The sequence below is a fragment of the Euprymna scolopes genome, chromosome 5 (assembly GCF_053919585.1).
Source record: "Euprymna scolopes isolate OS-2025 chromosome 5, ASM5391958v1, whole genome shotgun sequence".
In the NCBI taxonomy this organism is placed as follows: Eukaryota; Metazoa; Mollusca; class Cephalopoda; order Sepiida; family Sepiolidae; genus Euprymna; species Euprymna scolopes.
The window spans coordinates 107,310,754-107,331,658 of NC_136486.1; the positions used below are offsets into that span (position 1 = coordinate 107,310,754).

At 33.1% G+C, this 20,905-nt stretch overlaps 1 long non-coding RNA gene across 1 annotated transcript; it reads right to left on the minus strand.

Annotated features, from left to right (window-relative positions):
- Positions 1 to 414: 414 nt before the first annotated feature.
- On the minus strand, positions 415 to 12,998 carry LOC145277100 (uncharacterized). The gene is made up of 3 exons (XR_013868108.1): positions 12,801 to 12,998; positions 1,539 to 1,657; positions 415 to 552 (listed from the first exon to the last, which is right to left on the minus strand). It is a non-coding gene; the product is annotated as an uncharacterized LOC145277100 (long non-coding RNA).
- Between the last annotated feature and the right edge of the window lie 7,907 nt (positions 12,999 to 20,905).

Sequence of the window (20,905 nt, forward strand, 5' to 3'; positions counted from 1 at the left end):
AATATTTCAACAATTTTAACTGATGAGACAAATTAATTTAATTTTCGGTATCAGCACCCCCAGATTAGTCTTAATTAGTTTAGATTCTTGGGCACCAAAAAAAAAAAAAGGTTTGTCAGTGCTATAGATTGTCGATACTTACCAGACGTATCCCGATATAAAACCTACGTAAGAACACTCCCAATTAAAGCAAGTTTCTTCGTGTAAAATTTCAACAAAATTGGTCCAGCCGTTAACCGGACCACACGGTTCCTTGTATAAGAATTTTACTTTACGTATAGTTTCACTATTACTGTTTATATATATGTTCGCCTGAAAGCATACATTGTTATGATCTTTATTTTCACTTGCATGCTTTCACTATACAGTGACACGATAATGATTTCAACATAATGATAAAAAATACAAAAGAAGTGTAAGCAATTGAAATTTTATTTCAGAGAGAGAGAAAAAGGAAGGAAGAGATAGAGTGAGACAGAGAATATTGGTTAATAAAGTAGTCTGTTTATCCATTAAGTCCTTTACATGCTTGCAATCAGTTTGATGTCAGACCTAAAAAAATAAAGAAATATAAATAGAAAGTTATCGTCTTGTCATACTAGTTATGTATACTTTATTACATGAATGCATAAACTGTCATGTTACTACTAATAATATTATAACTGTTATTATTTATCCTTTCTTTTATTACACTGGTGTAAATATTTATTACATTTGATAATAATACAATGTATGTAATCTAGATAACACTTTGCCTCATGGTAATATGCTTGTCTAGTTCAACTATGAATACGACCGAGGACCAGCCTGGGAGATATGACGATCGATTCGTTCGCAGAAGATATCGGATAAAAGTAATATGCAAACCCTACGTATATAACGAATATTCTTTATCCATACGTTGTTATCTGCAATTCAAAATTCCCGGAAAAAATGCGGTGCAATTCAACATCCATTTTCTACTTGTTAGTGATACATATACAAGGTATTTAAAAACCGATGGCATACATTTTAAAATAAAAAACATAAGTTTTGTAATAAAACAAAGTTGCTGACTTTATTTCCTTTGTAGTCCATGTCTTTCCTTGCACAATTAAGATTGTTTTGGTCCTATCTAATTGCATATATTTTGTATGTAATAATATGTTGCATTAAATAAGATGTGTACAATTTTCAAACATACCATTTAAACAGCCTATCAGCAATGATTAAATATCAGCCTTTCTGTACAGATACTGGCCTTAAAACTTGTATCCAGTATTGGATAAATCCAATACTAATCTTGACCAGTGTTTAGACTAATACACTATAATTAGGAAAACAAACATTTTAAGACCGATGATTAGTATAAGGTTTTTATAAAGTATACACGTAGAAATGATTATATATATATATATATATATATATACACACACATATATATATACACACACACACACACACACATATATATATATATATATATATATATATATATATATATATATATATATATATATATATACTTCACAGTCAATAGATACGGAAGTTATACATACTTTAAGGTTTTAGGTGCAGCATTTTTGTCCAGCTGGACATGGTCTTCCAACAATTGGTAAGCTGTTGGCTGGACAGTCGGCTAAACATCGACTTGTTTTGAAATTGGGATCGCACGCAGCTGAAATATATATTATACTTTTGGTTAATACCAGAATGTTTCTTACAATTAAGGCATCATTCGCAGAGATTGTAACAGTTTACTCGTTGTTAGAAGATACTTTATGTTCATTGAAGTTAGTTTACGTAAGTCATACGTTGTGGATGCAGATATCTTTTAAAGAGAAACCTGAGCTGTAAGTACACTCGTCTGACATCTATGGAGATAAAGGTAGAGTAAACCGAAAATTATAGCGTTTTTGTTATTGTTGTTGTTGTTGTTGTTTTTTTTCTTTTAGGAAATGAGGGTTGAATACAGAAATCATACAACTCTAGATTCCATTCCTCATTTATAATTAGGTTGAGAACAACAGCATTTTCTTTTCATTTTTTTTTTTTTAGTCGCAAGTGTGTATCTGTGGAAGTCTTATATGCTTTTATATAGAATCGTGTTGTTCTCGGTTGATTAACTGAGTCTAACTATGCTGAATATATACTCGAGTTTCCAAACAATGAAGAGAATATGCTGTTGTCATAGTCCCATGCATAATATTGCAGGTCAATTATTATATTACCAGTGAAAGTTTTTGGCTGTATCACGTTCATATTTGATATAATATTTAGGAAACCAAATTCCACTGGCATTATAATGATCGCTCGCAAGTGTTCATGCATTGTTATTCCTTGCTCTTTATTAGTTTAATAACTATTGGCACGCTAATAACCTACTATTGGGAAAAAGTCAATTAGACAAAGGACGAAGTAATACAAAAATAAATACACGAAACACGAAATATAAGCGTATTACGTTGCCACTGTTTATTTAATATGAGAAAGGTCGTAATAGATTGTGCTTTAAACGTGGTATTGTGCTTTCATTTTCGTACGTTCTTCAACATTGGATCATTGGGTTTAATAAAGATTATTTCTAAATCGTTGTTTATTAGTTTTATACAATAGAATAACAACTTATGATTTCACGAACGCGACTGCAAACTAACGGTTAACAAGTGCAAAGTGGAAAGTGGGACACGAACTCGGTGATAGTTTCGGTTGGACTCAGCACGAATATATCTTAACAAGAAGACGGGCACTTGTTCAGATTTTACTTTAAGGTGGTCATTTTGTATATTACTCATGAAATAACCATCTATAGTAAATTAAAAAAAACGACCTACAAGTTGCGTGTCTGGTGTAATTGTTACAATGGTCGAATTCATCCATTCACAATACTTTTTTTGAAATTTATACTAATTTCGACATGATAAATAAGTACTAAATAATATTCCCCCCTGAAATACGTTGGTTCCTACAGTCCCTAACCTATACAAGTATGCGACGCTTTTGCTATTTTTCTATCGATTCATTTTCCATAGATTTGGTATATATGTTAATTACGAAATGACACGTAAGTACATAATAATATTTCACGTCAAATATGTTAGTTTATTGTCTATAGAAACACTCTATTTTTTTCTTGTAATTATTTTGCTAAAGTTTTTTGAATTTATACGAATTTTGTCATGGTGAGTAAGTACGCAATAGTGTTTTATTTGAAATGTGTTTGTTTAAAAATCTCCAATCTATAGATCGAAGTCTCCATCGCACTAATAAGACGAGGTTTCAAACCATCTATTTGTTTCGTTAGTAGTATAATATATCTTTGAAAACCGTGACGAACACTCACTGATTTAGGCTGATTTTATACAAGTGTAAATACTTGTCTTGGACTCTATCTGTATATACATACCCCTCTCTATATCAATATACTTTTACTGTCCATTTGCAATGATCAAATTATGTGCAAAAATAAAATAAACTCTTTCAATTTCGAATCCGAAACTTTAAATAACGTTTGTTTGACGCAACATTTTTAAATCCTCTAAATGCAAAACTGACTGGAATGAAATAAGGAACATATTATTTTATAATTTCATGAACATGCATAAGGTATATACGAGAAACACGAGATTAACATCTAAAACACCGAAAACCAATGAACATTTAAAATTAGCTAAATCAATTCTCGACAGTCGAAGCACCTGTTAAATAGACAAGTAATAGACATTTTTTTGTCCTGTGCTCTCGCGCGAGGACCCTATGCAGACACGTACGCACGCGCACACAAGCACACACACACACACATATATATATATATACACGCATATATATATATATATATATATATATATATATATATATATATAATCAGTGTTTCCTAGTGAAGAACTGATAATACTTTAAAAAACATGTGGACTATTGTGAATTAGTGATAGCTATTGCAGGAAATTAATAAACTTTATCGTAAAATGAGTTTCCAACGAAGGAGTAAATATTGTTTTATATTAAAGAACTTACAAGATTATATATATATATATATATATATATATATATGTGTGTGTGTGTGTATATATATGTATATATATATAGATATAGATATATATATATGTATATAATATTTTTCATATAAACAATAATAGTTAGCCCTAGTTAATATCACTGCAAGAAATATTAAATTCACCGCAGGTCGGGAGATCTGTACTCAGTCAAAGCTAACATTGGTTTCATGTTTATTTCATAGCATTTCTCCTCCAGCCAATTGGATATTAATACTTAAATGGTGTGAAATTTAGTAGATATAAATACTGTGTCGGTAAGGATTAAGAGAACTCATTCAGAGAGAGAGCATTGAATGGCTGGAAGTCAAAATTTCCGTTTGCGCTAAATTTGATTGCGTTTATGTTCAATTCTTAAGCAGGGCTTAACTTGTATTTGCTTATGTAATTATCACATTTCCAAAAATAAATATTACCAATTATTCTAATCCCTACGGTCACTTATGTTCTATAATTTCGCAATCACCATGTAGGAAGTCTGGAAATTTAAACCGTGTTATAAAGCAACTTTTTACTTAGTAAGCTAACACTTTCCCCCAGGCCACCAGTTATTAACACATGAATGGAAGATTAATAAGTACTTTTTAATGCTGTTTTGGATGGCATTAACAGTAAATCGTCAGAGTAAGGTTATGGGAGAGAGAGAGAGAGTATTTAAAGAGAGGAAGATAGAATGTTGTGTTATATATTGTGTTTGTATTTCGTATTTTACTCTTTATTTCTTTTTTTTATATAATTTTATATATTATGCTCATTTGTAATTATTTAATATTGTATCTTATAAGAAAACATGTGCTAAGTTTAACCCTACATTTACAAATGTTTTTACATCGTGTGTGTCGCTCTTATATTTTGTTTTATTTTCCTCTCAGATGTTCTGGAGAGGGATCTAACACTTTCTTTCTGAAATAATCTCATTTGACGAAATCGAGAATATAGCACACTTTATTTTTGTTAATATACTTCAAACAAAGTTCTTAGAAATCAATGGCTTCAATTTAATTGAGCTAACATTTGATCTCTATACGAGATGCATACATATTCGAATATTCCACAAAAGTTTCCGTTTACCTCTAAAATACTGAGTAAGTAAAAATGTTGTAATACAATTTCCGTCTACGCAATTAAAAATTTAACTACGTTACATTTTTGTTGTTTCATTGCCTCACCCGATCCGCAGACATTGATTCATCTAGTGTGGTGAAGTATCCAGATTTGTGATATCATTTGAGGCCACATCATTTCAATGTGCACAAGAACTGTTAAAAGTCATTGTGGGTTAGTCATAATGAGGAGATGTAATTATGGCCGTGAATACTTCGCGGTTTTTAATATTTAGTAAGGATTTATTGTAGGAAAAAGTACCATCATGCCAGGTTGCCCCGACAAATAAACGTATAGCAGGACATTAAAACATTTGAGGATATTCTCTAGCATTCAAGTTCTCTGCTGTATAACTGTTCAGGTGTGGATGAATTTTTCCGTCCGATATCTTTCTTGTTTTTATACAATTTCCAGCCCCAATTATTATATTTTATTTATATTTTATTCATAAATTATATATATATATATATATATATATATATATATATATATATATATATATAGTAATTTATAAAATATATATGGCGATTAAGCTACACTGAATATTCCGCGATGAAACGAAGAATATTCAGTGTAGCTTAATAGGCATATATATTTTATAAATTACTAACTAGCTCTACCAACGTATTGAGCACTGTTGAAGTAAATACTTAAAGTTAACGCATAAATCTATACTTTTGTATATTAATTTTATGTGAGTAAATGAAGTAGTTATATATATATATGTGTGTATATATATACACACACACATATACACATACATATTTAAATACAGAGAGCGTTAGGTATAATACAAAATAACGTGCCTATATATAATATAATATATATATATATGTATATATATATGTATATATATGCATATATATATATATATAGTTAGAGAGAGATGGATAGATAGATAGATATATCGATATCTATGTGTACCTGCTTGCATATGTATATACACACACACATATATATATGCGCGTATATCTATATATCTATAAAAGTGAACGTGTCTGTGTGTGTCTGTCTGTGTGTTTGTGTACATTTTCCTTCGAAATAACTCCGTTAATTTTCAGACTACACACTCGAAATTTTATATACAAGGTACTGAGATTTGGGAAAATCGATGCGATCGGTCTTCGGCCAGAAATTTGGCTGTAAAAGGGTCAAAGTTCAACGATTTGACCAAACACTTGAACTCTACCAAACTCCTCCGAGCATTTGGGGTCTAAACACTTGAAATTTTAGATATAGGTTCTTTGGACATTGATCTCACTTAATAACTCAATTTGAGCTCAAATCAATAGATTTTAAGGAGTCATAATAGGGGTCAAATTTTAAATAAATTGACCGTTTCTTTTTTTTTGTTTTGTTTTGCTCAACATACACCTCTAAAACCCGGGCAACGCCGGGCTGAAATGCTAGTATATCTATAAAAGTCAACGGGTTTGTGTATCTGCAAGTTTATCTGTCGGTATGCGTGTCTGTGCGTGTGCATTTCCCTACGCAATAACTCTGTCAATTTTAAGTCTACAGACTCGAAATTTGATATATAGGGTACTGAGATTTGGGAAATCCGAGGCGATCGGGCTTGGGCCAGAAATTTGGCATTTAAGGAGGCAAAGTTCAACGATTTGACGTTTGAGAACTCTACCAAACTCTTCCGACAATTTTGGGTCTAAACACTTGATATTTAAGATATAGGTTCCTTGGACATGGATCTAACTTAATAACAATACATTTTACGGGGTCATAATAGGGGCCAAAGTTAAAAAAATTGACCGCGTTTTTTTTTTTTTGCCTAACATACACCTCCAAATACTCGGGCAAAGCCGGGCACCCATGCTAGTATGTATACATAATGCAGATAGACACACATATAGAAAAATACAAACATATATATATGTATGTGTATATATATATATATATATATATATATATATATATATATATATAGGAATGAGTGAGAGAGAGAAAGAGAGAGAGAGAGAGCTAAAGAGAAATAGTCGTCTCATTCTGTGTGGGTGCAGATACAATGTGAGTGAACTTATTTTCTGTTTACTTTAATCATAGGTGTCAGTTCATCACGAATTCTTCAAAAACAAATATTATATGAAAAACAAGTCTCCATACATTGCTAATAATAATTTCAGTAATAACACCAATAATAATAATAATAATAATAATAATAATAATAATAATAATAGTAATAAAAACAAAAAAGTAAAAAAAGATAAGTTAAACTTAAAAATATGTTTATTATTAACTATAAGAATTCAACAAAAAATGCACATAAAAAAGTAAAAACACATTAAAAAATATTACACAAATATTCTTTAAACGTACAAATAAAGATTTCAGTTAACATATATAATTAAAAAAAAATAGATACCACTGTATATATGTATTTATACTATATATGGCATAATCCCATTTACTAATTGGTTCTCGTCAAATCACCGAAGTGAAGCACCGATGAACCTGGCAAGTAGCAGATTGGAATTGCAGGTACCCTATGTGGTTTCCACTTATCTCTGCATAGTTTCCAGTTGTCCTGAAATTTCTACTTGCCACAGGTATTTAGCAGTGTCGACTCAGGTGACACAAATTTAGTATTGCATACCTCTGGCCACACAAGATAAATCGGAAGTTATTAGGTACTCATCGAAATCGATAGACAGACATAATATACTATATTATAATAGTGTACTTTAGTAGCTCGATAGTGATAAATAAAACAAAAGGTCATAATATAAATGTAAGTTTATTGTACCTATTTACTATGCCTCCCCACGGGACAGAGTTAGACACCAGGGTCGTTTTTTAACGTGGAGAAAAGGTACAAAAATAAAAATTGTCTCAGTCGTGAAGGATTTCTCCTCCACCGAAAGAGAACAAGAAATGGAAGTGCAGCATCTGAAGAACAGATACTACACTTTGATCTTGACTAAAAAGTTTATTGTAAACAAACGAGAAAATACTCTCTCAAATATATAACATTTATATGCTTCCACATTAATAAATAAATATTTACACTTTTACATGAATTCATAAGTGGTAATATTGTCCTAGTTTTCATATAAATATATTTCTACAAGCGGGATCTGTGAAAATTCCTCAGCGGACGCTTTCATATGCAATATATTGATGTTGGCATTTTATGAAAAATCAGCGTATATTATATATAATATAAAGTATATATATATATATATATATATATATATATATATATATATATATATATATATATATAATGTGTGTATATATTTATTGGAAATGGTAATTAATAAAAACTGAAAAAAGTGCTCAATACTGTTGTAGAGTAAATATGCGTTTTATTTTTTATTACCGTATCTTTCTGTTAAGCTACATTATTGCTTCAGCTATCTGGCCGTTTTTTGAACCGTCTGTAGCTTCCTCAGACTTTTACATAAACCTGATGTGTGTATGTATGTATATATATATATATATATATATATATATATATATATCTTTTTTTAACAAAGGATTGAGAGTATTACACGTATCGTTTCTGTCGGACATGTATTATTTGTAACTTATGTTTATTTGTGTTCATCATCATCATCGTCATCATCATCGTCATCATCATCATCAAAGAAATCAAACGTCCTTAACACGTTTTTTTTTCGGACACGTATTTTTTATGTATGTATTAATGCATTTAAATTGATTTGAACATGAATAAGTAAAAGCAAATTAATTAAATGAATTAAATAGGACACATCATCACTGTCGTCGTGATCGCTGGAGAGTTATTCCATTTTGTTCGCTCCTTTGGTTTGGGATTTGCACAGACACCCAACTCATGACCACCTGTTTTTACCTGTCGTGTGTTTTAGAGTTGTTTTTATTTATTTATTGCTGGGACTCTGATAAACAGCATGTGTCCGGTGCTGTATAACGTGACCTCCACTGCCTTGTGGGCTAAGGTTCTTTAACCAAAGGCTAAGGGTTAGGTAGTCCTGCAGAGAAGCTTAGGCCCAGTCAGCTGCGGCAATCATGATTCAGCTGTGTGTGGAATATGCTCTGGTGCCCACCAACCTTAATCACAGACATGTACCGAATAGCACTGGAGTGGAGAGGGCTCCTGTAGCTGTGATGAAGGCAACCCCTGTAGGAGAAACCAATTTCTGATTTAAAATCTATAAAGCGGACGACCGGTACCCGCATTAAGCTAGTCTGCAGTTTGACATGATGCTGGCTATTTTGCTCTTGCTTTTTGCTATATCTCAACATTTGGAACCGAGAGAGAGACTTAGCTTTCGGACAAAGCCACAACTCTGCAATAACATCTTTGTACAGATATTCTCTTAGACATTTGTCTACAAAAACAGTCCAGTGGTGCTGGCAAAGTTGTGACGCGTGCAGGCCTAACAGGCTGGAAGCATGAAATAACTACTCTATGTATGTATGTGTGTATATATGTTTATATGTATTACTGTATCTGTATATGTACATTTTTATATTTATATGTATGTATATATGAATAAATATGTGTATGGATATATGTGTATATGCGCGTATATATGTTTGTATATGTGTGTATGTACATATATATATGTTTGTGTGTGCATGTATGTATATGTATGTATATGCATGTATATGTGTGTATATGTGTGTATGGGTATGTGCATGTATGTGTATGTATGTGTAGGTATATATGTATGGATATGTATGTGTGTTCTATGTATGTACATGTGTATGTATATGTATGAATATGCACATGTATCTGTATATGTATATACATGCATGCGCGTGTATGTATATGTGTATATGCATATTCTTGTGTGTATATGTATGTGTGTATAAGTTTGCATGTATGTATGCGTATATATGTGTATATATATACGTATGTATATGTTTACGCATGCATGTGTGTACGTATATGTATATATATGCGTATTTGTGTGTATGTATATATGCATATATATATGCGTATTTATATATATATATGTATTTGTATAAGTGTACGTATATGTTTGTTCATATATATATATATATATATATATATATATATATATATATATATATATATATATATATATATATACCAATGATAGTTTTCAGTCTCATGTCTGTTCATGGGTGTGCAAGACGCTAGTAGGGCTAAACAGTCATCTTCGAGCACATGTACATTCAGTGACTGAGGGAGTGGCACTCGTCTGATAAGACGTTGCAACCATCATATATATATATGTATATATATATATATATTTATATATAAGTATATATACGCTTTTACATATATATATGTGTGTAAATAATATATATTACACATATAAAATATATGCTTATGTATATATATATATATATATATATATATATATATATATTAATGATACAATGCCTATATTACAAATTCCAAGATGTTGTCTAACTTACCGCTTCTTTCTTTTTATCATTCTTATATATATATATATATATATATATATATATATATATATATATATATATATATATATATGTATATATATCAGTACATGGAATGCCGCCATAAATTTGTTCAAACAAACATAAGAACTAGAAGAATATTGTTAAAAAATGAGCAAGAAAGACGGATACAAAGTATGTACAGATTTGATTCAAACCGGCTTTCTAGTGATAATCATATCCTTGTGATTAATATCATTGATTATGCAAATATTTCTACTTATGTATAAGGCAATCCTCTCCTGAAGTCTTCTATAAATACACAATAGCTTTCTACAAAATATCCAAATTAGAAATGTCGGGTAAACACAACGACTAAAATGAAAGCTTCTAATTCATAAGAAATTAATGAATAAATCGACTAAGATATAACAACGAGTAATATAAAATTATGTATTCTTTATTTTTTTCTATTTTCACAATGTGTGCAGGGTTTTTGTGGTTGTCGATTTTATGTTGACAGGGGAATTATAACAAATCACCAAAGGCTATTCGCATTTTTTAGCAATTTTTATCCCTTATCATTTTCGTACTTATTATTATTAATATTATTATTATTATTATTATTATTATTATTATTATTATTATTATTATTATTATTATTATTATTATTCACCCACTGCGATTCCTTACACATTCTATAAACAGAGATGACTCATAAGCAATAACCTACGGTATACAATAGAGTCTAAGTCACAACGCGTCTACACTAGATTTCCACTTATCACTAACTCTCACAGTAAAGAACGCAGTGGGCTTCACGTTATCGCAACATCCGCTTATCTTTGGTCTGTTGTCGGAAATGACCGTAGGTATTCACTTGGATCATAGTGCTACAAGGCAACCTAAATATCTTAGCGATCATCGTCTGGTTAGTACTATGCTTCCTCGACCCTTACGGATTCTTCACTGCTCTTATATGTGATACCATCCGATGTCGAGCCAAATTATATATTTTTTTCATTTAGTCGGGTGCAATTAACTTAGCATTAAGTGGGAGACTAGTATTCAACCACTGAAAGGAGGGGATATGAAAGATAGCTCTCTATCATGAATTTGATAAATACAGGGTGTGCACACAGTCTGGCTACATTATGTAGCCAAACTTTGTGGAAGCATCCTGTACACACACACACGCACGCGCACGTATATATATATATATATATATATATATATATATATATATATATATATATATATATATATATATAGGGTGCCCACAAAGTCTGACTACCTAATCTACAGGATACTTCCACAAAGTCTGGCTACATAATGTAGGCAGACTTTGTGGACACCCTGTGTAATTCTCTGATGTTTATAAAATTTATTGTTAGTTCTTCCTTTATAAATATGACTATTATTTTTTACTGAAACCATTTAGAAATCACATTTAGATTTCTTCTACAGCATATGTTGTTTTTACAGCGAAAGACTCGGTAACAAAACGAAAATGATGAAATTTATTAAAATATATCTCATTAATTAGCTTTCAAAATTGTCTAATTAAGCTTACGTGATAATTTGTCAAAGATGTGACTAATTTTCTCTATTCATTATTCGCGCAAACCACGCAAGCCGCGCAACGCACATCAATTAAAGCCTTCAAACCACTCGTTCACGACATCGAACGTTGATATTATTCTCTCACCGCGGAGCCTACACAATCGGGTTTATACTACCACCAAACAAAATAGAGATACGAAACACTAAGTCATTTTTTTATGAATATGTTTGTTTAACAATTGAAGTTTTAGAAATCTTTAAAATAATTTTAAACTTTTTTTTATAATAATAACTAATATAACATAATGCGGTTTTCTAAATTTCGTCATCAAGCTTCTTTTTTTTTGCACAGGCATCACCACATTATCAAGGCGAAGAGGTCACTCGAGGATAAGGGTTAAAGACAGTATAATAGAAATTGGACAATATAGTAATCATTAGTAATGGAAATTCGCTAAACTTGTTAACTTATATGGAACGGCTCATCAAGAAATTGTTTACGTTAGACTCGAAGACAAACATATTGTAGCCAGCCGGAAAGCTTGCACAATGATATTTTCGGATACGTGACTCTTTATTTATTATTATTTTATTGTTTACTTTTTATATTCATTTCAGATTTCTTGGCAGACAATTCAGTCCCCTCACTATGAAGTATGCATATAGTTCAAAATTCGACCAATAAGGAAATAGGAGAAAGCATGATGAGACTATAAAAAAATATACCTGAAGGTTTCGGCTGCGGCTGCGGCTTCGGATACTCATGACGGCCATAACGGTTGTACCCGGACCTTCTCCGAGAATAGCGATATGGCCGATTATAGCTCTGATAACTGTAGCAAACACTGGTCGCAAGTATCACCACGAGAAGAACAATTACTGCGCGACGCATGGTGCATCAATACCGAGCAAGCTGCAGACTGCGAATGTTCTGTCAGAAATGTTTCTTTTTATATAAAGCGTTGACTAGAAGATTAAGGGCAGTTGCTAATAAAATATATTGATTTATACAACAGTTACATAGGTCTTCATGTATTATATCAACTTATATCAACGTGCATGTGTGCATATACGACTGTTTGTAATGTTGACTATCTTTAATATACTTTATTATGTATTGATTCGTTTGACTAATCAACTTGGAAAAAATAAAAACGTGAGATTAGAAACAGGTGTGTTTTAGTTTAGTATTACTGGATTAAATTGATGATACTTGATATTTTCTAATCCCATATATGTTATTATTTATTGTAAGTTAAATAATATATATATGTGTGTGTGTGTGTGTATGCATGTGTGTGTGTGTGCGCGCATGTGTTTGTGTGTGTTGATATGTTTGCTATTATGAAGAATGCGCGCATATACTTTAATACATAAGTCGTTATGTGTATATGCCTATGCATACTATATATATATATATATATATATATATATATATATATATATATTGAGCTCAACGTAAGAAACACTGTGACCTTAATTATATGTACACTATTTAAATTAAATACGCACATTTACTCTAAGTGATATTTATCTTCTATCCCTTGAACTTGTAACACATATAATAGTATGCTATGACAGTAATGAAACCTGCTGCCACCTACGTACATCACCGGGATTCACATCTCCTCAGAACAGGCTGTGAAGAACAACCCTTATGATTTATAATGACGTGAGACATTGTACTACTACGAGCTTGAATATTCGTATTTTCATGAAAGTTCGACAAAGATACACATTACGAAGGTCGGAGGTTACATCGACCGAACGTTGTGAAAATCACACTTAAGATGAGACCAGTAGTCTGGTGAGTCCAGATAATACGAATACAAATTATTATCTATGAAACAATCAAACCAAACACAATGCATAAATATTTGAAGATATAAAGAACTTTAAGCAGATGAAGTCTTACCAAAATCAATGGGTTAAACATTAAATTACACGGAAAAAAGTTAACATGCCGTAAAAAAAGCACCAACAATTAGGCATTGTAAGATATAAAAAGCTTAAATCATAAAAACATTACAAAATGACTGTGTTTTACATTAAATCACATAAAAGGGTTGGTATGGCATAAAGCAGAACGCCAAAACCAAACATCATAATAAGTATATGTGGTTGGTTGGTTGGTTGTTTTTGTTTTACGGCATATCAACCCTTTTCGGGTTATTTAATGCAAAATCCAAAGATCTTGAAGAATTTTTTTTTTAATAGAATATATTTGTTGTTTTCATGTCGGTTTCTATTGAACCCATAGTTGGAACCCTAATAGGTACTACCACTCCGGGTCAGAGTGGACCTGGGAGCAATGGTAATTAAAGGGTGGCTTCATACTCCCCAAAGCCCACAAGCAGGGGCCTCACCACTGGATATAGCTTAAGGTCATATCCAGGACCCCCATTGAAGGACTTTTACCCTCTGCGGGGGGGGGGCAGTCGGCGTTTTCTAATGCCCCACCGACAAGGCCTAAGTATATGTGGATATAAACAACTGGACGGATGAAACCTAGCGTAAATGTCCAGATTCTGTATCATAACACTAGAATAGGTTAATATGATAGGAGACAGAACGGAAACAAAACAAATATCTTGATTAGATATACTTCAGAATTAAAGAGATTTAAATATAAAACTACCTGATATATTGACGGGATTCGGTATGAGATAATCTGAAAATTGTTGATTAAGCCATAAAAGAAAACAACCAAATTAAGGACTATTAATAAATAGTTAAATATATAAAGAAATTAACAAATAAAATATCATTTACCAAAGTGAAGTACTCGGCAATAAATAACTCTTAAAACGCTGGTATGCCGTATGATAAAGGAAAAGAGTAAAAATCTTCCACTAAGGTCTAGATATGGTGTGAAACAGACCTCTAAAAAAACTAGAAAAAAATTTAAATAATATCCGTTGTGTCGTGGAACAACAGTGAAAATAAGAACAATCCAGTCGAGGAAGGAACACGTGTATTAATAATGTACAAAGATAGGAAAGCGTTTATATCTGCGTGGCACTCGGCTAGCAGTTGAAGTGCAGTCGCATCTTTCTCACCGGTGTTGGAATTACTAGCGCTATTTATAGTGCTCATCTGTGTAAATTCCTCTGTTCAAGGAAGGCCGCTATAACACCCCCTTTGAAAATATCCCGTCTGGGATTAATAACGTTTTTGAGTTGGGTTCACCCTAATGAATTCTGTTGATTTCCGTTTTCTGTTTGATCTTCTGTACTCCGGAGCTGTGTCTGGTATGGGCACCTGAAAAGTATCAAACACTGTGTCTATGATGTCCTCCTCGGCCGATCTGGTCATCTCACTGTTCGAGTATCTTTTCCGAATTTGGTTAGTGTGACGTTTGTGCACGAAATATGGCCCCTTAATCATGTAGACCATGTTACCTATTTGTTTCTCAACAATACCGGACTCTCAGAAAGTCTTATTATTTTTGGTAATCTTGTTAAATACTCTTTAGCTCACTTAATATCGTTTTTTTAATCGTTTTTTGGGGGTTGGTCTTATCCTGGTTTGGTAACAACTTGTGAAAATCGATCTAACCTTGCGTCCGAACATAACCTCAGCAGCTGTCTTCGACATTTCGATGTCTGCATTTGAAGTGACTCTGTAGACTTGTAAAAACAGTGGATTGGCTTATCCGTCGGCAACCCACTAGTTTTCTTTTCAGAGCTCTTTTGAATGTGTCAACGAATTTCTCTGCTTGTCCATTACTCCCTGGGTTGTATGGAAGAATAGTTATATGTTCGATGAGATGATCCCCGCAAAAATGTTTAAATTCGGGAGACGTAAATTGCGTTCCATTGTATGTAACAATGCAGTCTACTACTCCAAACCTAGCGAATAGTTCATACAGGAAGTCGATAGTTACCTCGGATGTGAAATTCTTACATTTTTATACTTCCGGCCATTTAGATAGGTTGTCTACAACAATGAGATAGAAGAACCCATCTAGCGGTCCTGCAAAATCTAAATGAATCCTAGACCAAGGTCGGTCCGGTTTTGTCTACGATCCGAATTGAGTCGGAGGGGCTTTCATAGCTAATGCGCATCCTCTACACGCCCTGCTTTTTCCTTCTATATCCTTATACATTTTTTACCAATAAACGAAAGAGCGCATGAGGCGTTTTATTCTTGATATACCTGTATGTCTTACATGGAATTCCTTGAGAATTCTTTTCTGTAATGTCGCAGAAATTGCGACCCTGTCGCTATATAACAGGACGTTATCGCAAACTGAATAAATGTTTTCATCCAGTTCGTTATCGTTGATCCTTTTTTTCGTGCGTATAATAAATTCGCCCATTTCTGCCTTATTCTTAATCTCATCAAGCGTTACTGGAAGTCCTCTTAGTGTGTCACCTGTATTTTTTACTTCAACTTCCGCTTGAATGGCTGCTATTACTATACCCTCCAATGGTTCTCTTTGCTTGGGTGTTAACCTCGATAACCCGTAGCATGACCGATTTTTTACAATGGTTCATACTCCATTGGAAAATTGTAATTTAGAAGTATGGTACACTATCTTTGGATTCTATTCCCCGTATTTTGTAGCAGTTCCTTTTTCAATACGAAAATCGTTAATAATGGTTTGTGGTCTGTTTGTAACAGAAATTGCCTACCGTGCAGGAAACGATCAAATTTCTTTAGCGCGAATATAATGCTTAGTGCCTCTTTTTCAATTTGCGAGTAGTTCTTTTCGGCTAGCAAAAGCGATCGGGATGAATGTGCTATGGGTTTTACTTTTCCATCATCTATTTTGTGTAAAATGCATGCTCCTATGCCATAGGAGCTAGCATCGCTTGTAACTATAATTTCACGCTTGGGATTATAATTTGCCAGACACAAGGCTGACGTTAAAGTCTCTTTAATTTCCTGAAATGCTTCTTCGCACTCTTTCGTCCAGACACATTTTCGGTCTTTCCTTGACAGTTCATTTAAAGGCGACCTTAGTTTATGCATATTTGGCACAAATACATTATAGTAATTTGCCAAACCTAAGAAATTTTGTAAAGACGCAAGATTTTCTGGAGCAGGCATATTCTTTATTGCACTCGATCTATCTGGACCCGACCTTCTTCCATGTTTATCGATAATTTGCCATCTATCTGTTCTATAGCGGTGTATGGAAGATTTCTTTTCTTTCCGAACACTGGATGTTCATTTACTTTTAGTCAAATTTTGCTACCGCTTTTGTACACCTCCCAAACCGCCTGAAAATACGTTCGGGAAATGGTCTTTTAACTCCCTCTTAAGTGTTTCTGCCTCCGCACTCGAATCCCCAAACTTTTTGCAAAATGAACTTAAAGGCAGATCCCATGATCTCAACTTTTCGAACAGATCAGTTCCAAAGAGGTTGTTTGATTTTCGCATGAAAAAAATTCTTGCTTTTTCGGCCCTGTTCTGGAAAAAAATATTCGTCAATAATTCTCCTTCGAAGGTGATATTTTCTTCACAGACACTTCTCGCCGTTTTATGTGATTTAATCATAGTGGGTCTCCCAAGCCTCTTCCATGTCTGTACATTAATAATGGAAATATCAGACCCACTATCAAGCTGTAGCCTTACTTTCTTTTTAAACATTTTGGCCTATACATATTTCCGGATATTTTGTTCCTCAGGTTCAATTTTCGTAAGTTTAATGGATGTCTTTCTACCAGATTTTTTTCAACAATTCGATGCTTTCTGCCCTTTCTGGTGTCAGTTGTCACATTGTTTGAATTTGTAGGGACACTCATTATACCAATGTTTATTTCCACACCTCCAACATGATCCAGGTGGATATTTTCGCTGTTTCTTTCTCTGGTTATTTTTTTAAGTCGAATTTTTCTTTTGATGGATCTTTTTAATATGCGACATTCCGCTTTCCTCAGTGTCACGACTGTCTTGTTTCAACGCAATACAACGTTCACAGTCTTCCGCTAAGTTTTATAGTTTTAAATTCGGTTTGTTATCGACTTTATTTAAAACACGACGCCTGATTTCAGCGTCCTCATTTAAGACCAGCCCTGATACAAATATTAAACATTTAAAATAATCTGCTGATAATTCCTCCAATTTAAAATCATCGCAATGCTTGTTCACTATACTTGCATAAGTAGTGTAGTCGCCTTCATTTCTTCTAGTAACATTCATACATTTATATCGCCTATGGAAAAGAGACGTTTTTGCAGAAAACAGTGATGTCAGTAGCGTAACTGTTTCTTGGAAGCTGAACTCACTAGTCTTTTTGGGAGAATAAAATTCACGAACGTTGTATGCTCGGCTGTTCCCAATTTCCTTAGCCAAAGCGTAACGTATTTCACATCTGAGCAGGTACTACAATCTGATATAAAAATATCCTTATATCGTCTATAGTACTAGACAGCTGTTTGAGAAAATGCGTTATAATTATCGTCCGCTTTAGTTAACTGTGTTGCCTCCAGAATTGTTCTTTGTTCCTCCTGTGGTTTCATCAATATTTCCTCGAAGCGTTTCTGTTGTTGAAGCATTTTTCTTCAAATGCTTGTTTAAATCTCTCTACTTTTTCTACTTGTTGAATTTGCTGCTTTTACACGCGAGATTTTGCTCTGCCTGGAATTGGAACAATTCTAACAATAAATCTTTGAATTTCGCATCCATCATACGAATTCAGTTTACAATTTACGCTTGTATTAAATAAATATGGCTTAGTAAAAAGGAAAATCAACCAAGTTTTCTTTCCCAATTCTTTTGTTTGAAGAACAACAGTTTAGCAGTCCTTTTGTAACTTATTTTCGAACGCTATATTCTAGTCTTACTAGAAACAATCTAGCGAAATAACATTTGTTTAACATCTTTTTTACTTGCACGCGTTTTACGTAGCAAAATAAAATCCGTCGCTGGGAAACTGTTACTTTTTTTTTACCCTCTTTGCCTTTTGAAAAAGCTGACTTCATTCTTTACGTGTTTGCCAACCACAAATGGCGTACGCGAATAATCATTTTTTTCCAAATCCCAGATATAATCGAAATTAGAATAAACTTACACGATATTTGCTAGTTGGTTCTGGACATTAAACTTTGCAGAAGAAAATTCTTACCGTAGGTTCTGGTGAAGAAAAAAAATGAAGCCTTTTTCCATTTCTAAAACACTTGGTAAGTGTGTTCAATTATTAAATAATTGATAAAACTCGTGTTTTTCGCTGTAGATGTTGGTAGCAATTTTTTCCCATCGCCAAATTACTATTGTAGTAATTAATTTGCTGTTAATCCTTGCGTATCCAAATATCTGTTAAAATGACGAAAGTGTTCTGCCGTAAAGATTTTACGACTTTATTTCAATCACTTTTGGTGATTCTCTGCACTGATGTTCGTTTATATTCCTTGTCGCCAATCTGTTCTGTCGTGGAACAACAGTGAAAATAAGAACACTCAAGTCGAGGTTCGGTTAAGGAACAAGTGTATTAACAATAATGTACAAAGATAGGAAAGCGTGTACATCAGCTGGGCACTCGGCTAGCAGTTGAAGTGCAGTTGCATCTCTCTCACCGGTGTTGGAATTACTAGCGCTATTTATAGTGATAATCGGTGTAAATTCCTCTGTTCAAGGAAGGCTGGTATAACAGTATCATAGTATAATTCCAGCAAAAAAAAAAACTAATAAATAATAAAAGATGTTTATATTTGTAATGTTTTAATGTTACTTTGATATACTAAAATAATGACGCTATCGACTCCACTCCAAAAGACAAAAGGCGTGGCATGACAAGAATGGGGCGTACATTAAACTAAAATACAAATTGCAGAAGACTATAGCTAGGAAAATAAATCTGAATAGTTCTGAAAGTTTCCCCGCTGGGAATGTTTATGGCGATTCCTAGTGATCTACCCGCTTTTCAACCTAAAGAGAACAAATGCCCCAGCAAGACAGAAGCGCAGTTGATGCCTGTAAAGCCCATCTGGAGGACTCGCTGTCGATAAGTTATTCTCGAATGGGTTGAAATGGCAAATAAATAATTTTAGAAACGACGTAAAAATAAATACTAATACCATAAACACATTTATGGGTTTTAGTTATATTGGGCGATATAAACACCTATAACAAAACTTCAAAGATCGAAAATAAAATTATATTTTATTCTCTCACCTTTTTTTCTTTAAACACTGTGAGCAATGTAAAAACTGTGTCTGGTTTATTTTATTGCATGCAAAACCAAACATCAATTTTTTCATCGTAAACGGTCTTATTCCCCCATGGCAACAATGAAAATAAATGGTGTTCGACTTTAGAGTCATTCAATTTAACACATTTATGGAACTTAACTTCACTCTTGCTGTAAAATGAAAGACTTACATCAAATCCGTTGCCAATGTTGCTAGAAAAAATGTTAGATCATTCTGCCACTCCAAAACGTATCTCATTATTTGACGAAATTCCCTACTAGTGTAACGCTTCCGTCGAGGAGGTAGTTAAGGACTCTTATTTACTGGATTCTCGGCACGTGTCATCTAGCCTCCTTGGAGGTTGTTACATAAATCTGGTATGCTGAAAGCGAATATCGAAACGGCAGGCAGGAAGAAAGACAAACAATTGTAGTCTATCTACAGATGCTTAATTTTCACAAAATTATGTCCAAAATGTTTTTACAATTCTCATTCAGATTTTGTAATTTCTTTTCAAAGTCTCTACTCTCTTCACATACAGCGGCAGACGGATGGATGAGGTGAGGAGGGGTCACGTCTCTTCTCGGACTCAACAAGCAATCTGATTTGAAACTCTTCACTCACTCTGCGACTCAACTCTGGCTAATTTTCGCACGGCAGTCGTATATATATAGTAAGGTATGTGGATGGGGG